Here is an 11,105-nt window from a genome sequence, read left to right as displayed (position 1 = left end):
AAAGTGATTCCAGTTCAAAATCAAACCTCCGGCTGTAGCCATCATAACACCTTCTCCAAAAGCATAATCATTTTCTCCTTATGACTGCAAATACTGCTAATTTGTGCGCTTTTTCTGTCCGTCTCACTTGCTTACCTAAATTAATTAGCTGGAAGTAAATTGCCTTAGTCGCTGTGGTGGTGCTTTGAGAGGAAAAAGGCTTGCAGGTCAGAACAAAAACAGAACAAAGGGTCCCTGAATCCAATTAGGCAAAAGAAATGTGAAGTCTCCATAGCACAAGGAAAGAGCAAATGCCCTGCCTCAGTCTAGCCTTTAGTGCATGCAGAGAGAAGAACTGGAGTGATAACGTTTCTTCCTTGTGCTCCCCATGTGGAGAAATGCAGCAGAGTATCAGACTTGATTGCGGTGAACACAGCATGTAAGATTTTAACAGCGCTTCATTTGTGAATGCTATCAAATTGGAATCCTTGCATTTTTTTTCCCGGCAAAATAGCTGACAGTAGGAATTCACCCCTTTGTGCTCACTTACATGCTTATTCAACCATTTCCAGAAATCTTCTATACACACAGTTTCCAAACTAGACTGTGTCTCTTTAGTGAAATCGTGATTCCATATTCATCCATTGTCATGTGAAGGTCGTGCGGTGAATAAACATGATCACCAGGCTGTGACTGACATGCGCCAAGTATCATTTTCAAAGACAGGTGTGTAGTTGAGATCTTGGATTTTCTTCTCCTTGATGCTTAAAAATTTCTAATAAATGCTCACAATCACAACAATGCTGACAATCATTCAACTGCAGGGAAGTCATGTTTTTTGTATATTTCTATTTCATCCTAAGTATGTGTAGTATTGTCATACCATCAGTCAGCATGTGTTGCTCCACCGTTTGTGTTCAAATATCAATGGCTTAAACTTAAAGGGTTACAACACTTGCACAAATGCACAAAGCATTTCGCTTTGTTAGTATCAAGTTAAACGGCCCTGTCTGAAGCAAAAGCTATGCTATGAGAGTGTACACAATGTGTAATTGTCTTTATTTTATGCTCAGTTTGACAGTACATTTCCACAGGAAGTGGCAATAAACAGCTCGGGGGCTCCCTTTAGAAGAAATGTTCACCATTTGTCAAACTGATGCTTGTTGAGAAGGGAGTTGAACTGAAGTATTTGGGCTTTGGGACAAATATTTGCACACAAAGAATTCTGCCTCAGAGAAAACAATTCTGTTGATCCATGTCTTTCATATCAAACAAGACCGTACATGTGCAAATCAGAACTACCATACCAAAAGTTCTCAAACAATTTTAACTCAGAAGGTTTGCTAATAGTCAATTACAAAAGAGAGTTATGGGTTACAGGCACTTGGGACCGAAACGTTTATAGATTTAAAAAAAAAAAAAAAAAGATTGCACAGGATACATTACAGGATTGAAGGAAGTGAAATGATTTACATAACTTCTTTAACACCTCCCTGATTTGCTTTGTGAAATTGTGAGAAGCTGGATCATAATTCATTTTTATTTCTCATGTAGAAGATGATGCATTTCAAGCAGGGAGGCAGATGTAGATTGATGTGATTTGTCGAACAGAAGCCTGGTTTGCATGCATAGCATACAGCATTTAATCAGAGAGTTTTACACCATTAGCAAGCGGGTGCAAGACAGATGTCAAGATGACTTGACTTCTAGATTATTTTTTTTAACTTTCGTTTTAACTTGTAGATTATGTCAGTTTAATTGGCGAAGTTTCATTCTGAGTTACAGACATAATGAAAGATGACATTACTTTGAGGAGGCTGCTTCAGAGATGGGCTTCGTAGCTAGAGTAAGAAGGAGCAAAATGCCCGTACTTTAGAATAGTCATATATACATATTGAATTTTTTATTTTTTTTGCACAGTTTATACTCATTGTTTTCCTACTATGTTTATTTTGGGAGTAATTGCATCTTGTCCAGTAGGTGGGGACATCCTATTTTGTTTCACTCTGTAGAAAAAAGATTATAAACGGAAACTAGGCCTATTTTAAGCTCAAACTACTTTTTATTACGTTATTGACTTATCGGATAAACTAGGCCTATTTCAAGCTCAACCTACTTTTGAATGACTTTATTGAATTTTAAATCCTCTTTAATCCAGTTTTTGTATGCCTAAAAAGAGGGATGGCTGTTGGTTCATTGTATAATGGAAATATTTGGGTGTGATCATTGACGGAGTTTATTACTTTGGAAAAAATAGCATTTGTCTGCTGCAAATACACTCTGGGATCAGTACACACTAACACTGTATATTTTTGTCTTGTGTTCCCTTTCGGGACAAATACTTTTTGCCTTTTGTATTTCCTAAGCAGGCAAATTTAGTGCACTCAATTACAAATGCACAAAGTGCAGCTCAAAGATCAGCAAGGATGTGCAACAAGAAACAAAACAATGAAAAGTAATGCATTGATTGACATGAGCTATAATTATCTGGTCCTTCTGTCGAGACTTCACTGCACTTTACGTTCCACTGAAATGTAAACGTAACAATAAACCTCCACAGAGATCACCACAAAGGCCGACTGCTGACGCTAGTGGTAGATTATCCCCCCATTTCATTAGCCGTGAGTTTAGTTGGTATAATATAGTGGGATAAGAAAAATGGAGCCGGAAAGTGCTGACTACACACAAGATACCAAGTTCGGGTGTAAATCTGAAGTGTGGAAGGTTTTACAGTCGTCGATGAGTTTGCACTGTGGTCGTGTAGCTGGTGCCAATAGCAGTCGACCACTGTCAAGTGAGAACTGAAAAAGGAAATGTCAAGTCAACCTGATTCTATGGCAACCTAGCAAACAACATTACTGAATTGTGCTGAGGACACGTTTGGAATGTGTTTGCACGATTGTGAATCTCAGTATCTAACAATGCTAAAACCAACATTGTAGTCTGGTGGGAGACACTGAGCTCGCCAGAGGCAAAAAAAAGAATGAAATTCATACCTTAAATTTATTCATTGCACATAAAGCTTCAGGGACAGGCGTGGGCATTAATACTCAACTCCAAGATGATTACCACCAGGGGTTTTGTGGGGTAAGACAGCCAGGTAAGTTAGACTGGGTAGGTCAAAGAGGTCAACAATTGAAAAGAAAAAAAAAAAAAAGCCGGTTTGGTCACCAGAGGATTCACACAAAAGACATAGACACAGGAGGAACAGCTTACTCTACACAGTAATTTATTGGGAGGAGCCCACAAAAACTCACTTATATGAATAAGATCTAGTGAGATGCCGATTTGACACAACTAGACCTGTCACCATAACATTTTTCTAGATGATATATTCTCCCAAACACTATCACAATAAACAATTGTGTTGTTGTTTTTCATGTCACTGATCTTGTAATTGTTGGAGCAAAAATAATCAAATATAGTACAAATATTTTTCTATAATCAAGAATATTGAATAAGCCCGCATTTAAAATGTAAGACAATAAAATACCCCAAAAAAGAAAATGAAAATAATTACACTTCAACACAGATTATCTTTCATCTACTTCACAATGTTTTCTTTCACCTGGTTGAACAAGGTTGTTTGCGAAATAATAATAATTTTTAGACAATCTCCACTGCATATCTCGTCTGCAATTTTAAGGTTCAAACAGAAAGAAGTATGTTCATAGCAGCAATATTTTTATCATCCTTCTTATCAGTGAGTGTGTGAGGTTTTTTTCTAATGAATTTTAGTCATTAGAAATATATATCTCTTTAAATGCCAGCACTTTACAGTGACAAAATCAAATGTTCTTTCATTGGATGACAAAAGTTAGACAAATGAGGCTCCCTGCAAATATATCAACTTTTTTTTCAATTAAAAAAGCCCAGATTTGGCATTACGGAAGTCAATTTGTGACAAATTCATTTTTTTTGTATGCATACTTTTGACTATTTTTGTTGCCATTTTACCTGCAGAGGTGTGGAATCCAGGTCCTGAAAGTAAAAAGCCTGTCACAGTTTGCCTTCAGCCACAGGTGCTTCCTATCAACAGACAGGTAAACGAGTTGGCTGAGCTATATATTTATACTTATTTATAGTTCATTTTGAAACACAAATTTTTGTGTATTGCACCTGCGGCAGTGGTGATAACTTTTAATCCGTAATTCGTTTTTTTTTTCCCTCCTCGCCACACTTTTCAGATAATGTGTTTAACATGAGACATTTTGGGCAAGAGTGTAAATCAATGTTTAATTTTCTCTCAGCAGAACAACCCGCTTGTCTTCTTATCGAGCTCTCCCCTCACACCCACAACAGCACGATGCCGTTTATATCGGCTGTTGCATGTTAACATTTGTGGCCGCTAGAATAATGACAGGTTGATTTATGGATCTTGGAGAGTTAGTCAATAGGTAGGTTAAAAGATGCACTCCTAGAGGTCAAGTGATTCTCATACCTATCCAATAATTGACTGAAAATCAGATTATAGCATGAATGAACTTCCGCTTTACACCTTATTTAAGCATTATCGAGAATCCCCAGTGGATTTTTTAAATGACCACATACTGCACAACTAAATAAATGCTCATTTGTGCTTAAAATTTTCATTTAATAGTAGGTGAAAAGCATAAACCCAAATGTACAGCAATTATTTTCAAATATATATGGGGTTTATTGGGCAATTCATTTTATACTAGAATGGTAAATACTATGTTCAATAGGCTTCACATTTCCACCAAGGCTCAACAATTAAATTTTAGAACTGTTAACCATCAGATCCAATGGAAATTTAAGTAAATATTTCTCCGTATCTAACCAATTGGCTGACGCTGATTGTAACCACACATTGACTGGGTTCTATTTGAGGATGCTTCCAAAAAGGGATTTTTTTTTTCCCTTGCCTCTGCCACCAGGCGTCTTCATGTACTATATATAATGTATGAGTGTTGCCATCTTGACCTGCTCAATGTGTAAAGCACCTTGAAATGACTCCTGTTGTGACTTGGCGTAATGTAAACAAAATTGAATTCTTCTCATGTAGTACTCACTTCCAATTTCCCCAGATGCTATATGTACTTCTATTGATTGGCTGTAGCAACCTAACAACTTCAACTTTGCTGTGCAAAATGTCTCAGACTGCTCCTGTCGAGGCCATTAGCTCTCTGATCAGAAGGTGTTAAGACAAACAGAGTTCAGCAAATATGAAGCGATTTAATAGATGTGGACTTAAAAACACTTCCAGAGGCCCAGCAGGGAGCACTGGGAATACACATTTTTATTTTAAACTAGCTCAGTATGCTTGGAGATATATCAACCGTTTTAGACGCAAAGGCAGAGCTCATTAATTCAGATGATTGAGACGAAACCATTACATGAGGCTATTTTAACTTATTACAACACCATTTTATAAATATAATTTGCAAATTTTGTGGTTAATGTTATGGCCACATCCAGTATGACGGACACACTGACGTTTCAAGGGGCCACTCTCTCAAGGTGGTGACGGCAGCTTTTAGCAATAAAAGGAAAAGATCAACGAACGTTTTAGATGACTCAAGGGTTCTGTGGCTTTTTCTGGATGGAACAGGCTCAAATGACTTTTAGAGTTGCCACTTCCTACCTTTTAGTAAGGCCAATGATGAAAATTGTAATGTGTCCCTCCACTTAAAAAAAAACACATAAAAAATTTGGCAGGTTGTATTCCTCATATATTAACACCAATTAGAATACGGGAGGTAGCTGGAGTAGCTGAGAAGATGCAAAATCCCACACAGAGCTGAGATTTAAACCCAGACCGTCAGAAGTGTGTGGCAGATGTGCTAACCACTCTTCTCCCGTGTTTCCAGTATAGAGTGTTTGCAAATAGAACTCATTGGTATTCCTTGCTGCTGTATGACAGCTGATTCAATTTCACCCCAGAGTATGCCTTTAGGTACAAATATGTTGATTTATTTCTCCCTTTGTGGCACTCAACTATGCAGCTTTCTGTAAAAACACGTATTTGTTTTGTAGCCATTTTGAGGTGACAACACCTACTGCAGTATCAGATTGATGGCAATTCGATGTTAAGACAATTTAAAATTAGATTAAAAAATAAAAATCTAAATTCAAAATTAAATTATTTTTTACTTTTAAAAAAGAGAACCTGTACAAACTTGATTCATAACCTTTAACAGGCCTATAGCAGATTTTTCCCAGAATAAAAAAGGAATATAACTTCCCATAATTAAATAAAGAAAAATGACAAATGTAAAAAAAAAAAAAAAAAATATCTGAATATATCAGCCTTCATTAAGATGATCCACATACTGGCAAACTAGGGCACATTTCAAAACCATCATTCAGACTTATCTGGAAAACTTAGAAGAGCAAACTGAAGTTAGTTTTCAGAGTGTAAGTAGGTCACATAGAGAACATGATATGTACAACAGGATTCTTCTTCCTTTTTCTTGTGCTTTATATCTATGATAGAAGTTGTTTTGACTGGAGTTACAATGTAGCTGAGAGTCAAGGGAGTTCACAGGTTGAGGCGGAAAGAACCTTACATCTCACCAGTAAACATCTTTTCAAGCCCTCTTTGTTGGCTTCACACAGAATAGAAGCTATCTGAAGAACCATTCATCCTACAGAAATCCCAAAAAAAACTTTTCTTATCACCATAAAAAGACTTTTTATGAGCTGTTTGTTTTGTGTGGTATACACTTAGAAAAAGACCTGAGTTTTATTAATATGATACATTTTTATGAAGACTGCGTGATCCTGATGAGGACACTAAAAGCACTTTATTAATGTGATTCTACCTCTGAAAGTACTTTTTTAATTTATTTATTAGTGCAGCCATTTATAGAGTTGGGCACACATGTTGTAGTTCAAATCTAATGAAATGCGGCATGTTTTGTTTTTCCACAGAAACTCTCATGAGAACTCATCAGGTAAGTCATACAGGTTCTACTTGAGCTGAAAATACCTTCACAATGTTAATTTTGCACTTGTAATGCAAAGAACGACTCACCCGGGAGACAGTGTGTCAACTAATGTTATACTTGGGAAACGAAGAGAAATAGAAAAGGTGCTTTGTGTTACTGTATGAGTTTGAATAGGCAAACAAAAGAACAGAATACTGTACTAAAATTCTGTTGTTCATTACAGACTTTCCCAAACATGTACTGCATTACATTTTTTTCCTGTTCCTCTTTAAATGCCTGATAAATATTTAGTGTGCTCTTTAAAAAGTGCAAACCTAAACTCAAAAAGAGGTGAAGATTGAAATGTGAAGAAAAAATGTCAATTCATACATTATTTATTATCTATTTTGTGATGCTCCATGATGGATGACGTTGTAACTGCCAGGGTGTCTGACCAATAGTCAGGTGACACTTTCAATAATGTAACTTTTTCTTTGGTGCTCTTTCTTTCTGACCTTTGTGAATGCCGCTTGGACTCAAAACAAGTGACATTGACTTGATTCACAACTTTGGGAGCAAAGGTTCTAATGCCATGTAAACATAAATAAATAAATAAATAAATAAATAAATAAATAAATAAATAAATTATATATATATATATATATATATATATATATATATATATATATATATATATATATATCACGTATACCCTGAATGCTGCCTGCCAGATTGAGTTATTTTAAGCCCAACAAGCGACACCTGAAATGTGAGCTTACAGTCGTGTTTTATATCCGCAAACATGCGGCTCCTATGTCTGATGTCAGAGGCGTGCCTAATAAAGGAAGCATGTTCTCATTTTACAGCTTGAGCAGCGTTTCGGGTTAGCGACTCACACGGCCTCAGGGAAAAAAAATGAAAGAAGTAAAAGCAACAGAGGAAAGCGGAGCCTGGAGTTTGAGTCGCTAATCAACTTGGATCTGAAATTCAGACAACTCTGTGACACTTGCAATGACCTGAAGGGGACAAAGCCTTGCTCTTTTATCCTCTTTACCTTTGTGCTTGCCATCCTAATGAAAGTAAAACTAAAAGCCGGGGGGCTCACCATTTTTCTGACCCCTCCTCCTACCCGTTATGTTGCTACTAAAATGTTCTCATTGAACTTCAGTTCAAACACCGAGGACCATTTTAGAGGAAGTACATAATAGTCAGGAGAGGACAATGTATCATAATGTTTTAGCAAACAATACCAATAATACTGTATTATGATACAGCCAATGGTATCTTTTGGGAGACCGCCATTTGTGTCCCAATAATGATTTATATTTTATGATGCGAATAGGAAATCAATTACTGTACCATTTTCTTCATTTAATCCCGACAAGTATTGTTAAAAATAAGAAAAATGATAAGGAGATGGTAATTCTAAGGTATTGCCCCCTCCAAAAAAAAAAAAAAAAAATCACAGGTCTCAGTAGATTGCTTTTAGATACATATGGTAAATTGCGAGTTTAATGCGATTATCCATTATTCACAAGCTGTCTATTGCCAGCAACATTTCCAAACAATAAAAAACAGACATATGAAAAGTCGCTCCTCAGTTTATAGGCGTCTGACATTTGGCCATTAAATATTCATGCAGGGCATTTCATCTGTCATGGGTTTTGTCTCCAGCAGCTCCTCAATGTGCTTCACAATTGGTGATTTTATAAAGGAATTTGATTTATTGTAAAGCATGCAGTCAGCATGCTGCACTGTACAGTATGTGCAGGGCTGTATTAAGTCTTTAGCTCGTGTCTGACATGTTTAAGACTGGAGGGACCAGGGACCATAATTACTCCTTTTGATCCAACCATCCATTTTCTAAACTGCTTATTCTCACAAGGTCATGATTGAGCTGGAGCCTATCTCAGCTGACTTTGAGGTACACCCTGGACTGGTCGCCCACCCATATAGACTAACAACCATTTATATTAGTATTCACCCCTAAAGACAATTTTAGAATCTTCATTGAACAATTTTAGAATCTTCAATTAACTTAACACGCATGTTTTTGGGGATATGGAACGTGCTAGTCACATGCTCCCTGCTGTACTGCCTTAAAGCAATTTTTTTTTGTGTGTTTGTGTATTATATATATATGTACTTGATATTTTTTGGATGATTCACATTTTGTTTCACGTTACAGGTAAAGTGAAAAGGATAAAAAGGGGTAATGTTAACATCATCTCCATCTTGAAGTCAGTGAGCCTCAAAGGCATATTAGAGTTCAACACAAGTGTGGATGATTTTTACACAGATGAGATGACTTTGAATTCAAACAATGTGAGGCGCGCTTAGTGATGCGAGTGGCTGTTAGAACAGCCTATTTGCCAGCTAATCACTGACAACAGTGGCCCGCTGTCTTGTCAAAGTTCCACTTTCTGGATCCACTTAGTCTTTTTCTGTTTTTTCCCTTCCTTTATCTTTCCTTGAGCAAGTTCAACTCAAGTGCGGTCTATAATCTTCTACCTTGGGCAAATGCTGATAGCTTTACTTGACTTTCTCTGCCAACATACTTGAAGAAATGCGCTGTGATTGCCCATTTTTCATTTTCCCTAAATATTCTATGACAGAAGCTTCTGATCCATGCCCTGACCACGCAAGTCATTCTACATCCAAATAATGTGGTGCCTTAACCCTTTAAAAACACAAATGGACAGACAATCTAATGCACTCAAAGTCATATATTCTTTGTCCTCTTTGTAGAACATACATATAATATTAGTGTCATACTGATGACTGAGAGCCGAGTTGAGACATCTCAATGAAGAGTTTTTGTGAGTTCTTGAGTTCTCAGCAGGACACTCCTTGCCGTAAAATTTTATATTGCCCTAATGAGGCCAAGGTTAGCACATCACAAGCCATAGCATTCAATTAAATCGTTAATTGATTATACTTCCATTCAATGGTGAAAGATTAATGGAACAAATGAATTATATCTCAAGGCATCACTGCATCATCAAAATAATGCACATTAGAGGAAAATACACCACGAAATAAGTAGCTACTTTTGGACAATACTGTAATTTATTGCAACTTTCAACCAATTTTCCCCACTGCAAATTAACACTTGCTACACAGGACCTTAACACATCTATCTGCTATAGTTGTCTCATATTTGCTAATTGAATTTGCAAGGTTCAGTTGCTCCATCGCTTTTACAGAACACTCCGAGTAAACTCACAGTAAACCAGTGGTTGGAATTGTGGTGCTATTTCAAACCAGTTTACTGAATGCTCAAGCCTTCACAGCATATTGTGAGAGTAATACCCTTCTAATTGGCTTTTTTATGCTGTCTTAAGGTATAGTAGTTGGAACCAAGGACCATTTAAAAGAAAAAAAAGTGTGTGCGTGCGTGCGTGCGTGTTTGTGGGTGTGAATGTCATGAATCAGCTGTAATGTAACCTTGTACAAGGGTCACACAGTTGCCAACTGCAAGGTGTTCCCTAACAGTAAAGATCGAATTCCAAGAGTCAGCTCCTCTTTCACAGTCTCAACAAAAGCATTGTTAACGTGCTTTACAAAGGCTAGATTTATTGTAGCATCAATGAATTGGATTGCTGTAGATTTTTTAAGTACCAGGGTAAGAAAAGAAAAAACATCCCCATGTCCTTTTTACCACCTTGAATTTGCCCAGTTTCATTATGTACAATATTATAAAGCACTTCATTTTGTTTAGTGATTGAGTATGATTAAAAGGAACCAAAATAGGTTCTCACTTTCATCTTGTTAATTCTGTGGAGACGTGCTGATGAAGGGCACTATAAATAAACAAGCTCAATTTGGTTCTCATCTCAGAAGCCTGGTGTTCACACTAGAAAATAGTGGTTGTTATTTACCTTATACAATGTGCCTTGTTTAAAGTGTGAATTGAGTCACATAGTGCTTTCCATTATCCCTGCATGCAAATCAGTCAAAATTAAAAAATTGCCCTTTTATAACAAGTTTCATCAATTAAGTAGAAGGAAATACACTACATTTGAGATTCAATTGTGCTGCGACTCTCCAATGATCATAAGATTGCCAAGTGACCGTGAGTTGCATCATTTTAAAGGACTCATTTAATTCTCTTATATTCAAACAATATTAATAGGACAAGAGGATTTTGTTGGTAATCCTACAAGGAGATTGAATGAATTATTTCTTCTCAATTTAAATTCAGTGACTGGCTCTTGCAGTCAAACAGAAATTAAA

General features: G+C 36.6%; 1 long non-coding RNA gene across 1 annotated transcript; it reads right to left on the bottom strand.

Moving 5' to 3' along the window:
- Nucleotides 1–1,021: 1,021 nt before the first annotated feature.
- Nucleotides 1,022–4,016, bottom strand: LOC125967554 (uncharacterized). Its single transcript, XR_007480779.1, has 3 exons — nt 3,937–4,016; nt 2,976–3,089; nt 1,022–2,780 (listed from the first exon to the last, which is right to left on the bottom strand). It is a non-coding gene; the product is annotated as an uncharacterized lncRNA (long non-coding RNA).
- Between the last annotated feature and the right edge of the window lie 7,089 nt (nt 4,017–11,105).

The sequence above is a fragment of the Syngnathus scovelli genome, chromosome 4 (assembly GCF_024217435.2).
Source record: "Syngnathus scovelli strain Florida chromosome 4, RoL_Ssco_1.2, whole genome shotgun sequence".
Taxonomy (NCBI): domain Eukaryota; kingdom Metazoa; phylum Chordata; class Actinopteri; order Syngnathiformes; family Syngnathidae; genus Syngnathus; species Syngnathus scovelli.
This window is presented reverse-complemented; position numbering and strand designations above follow the sequence as displayed.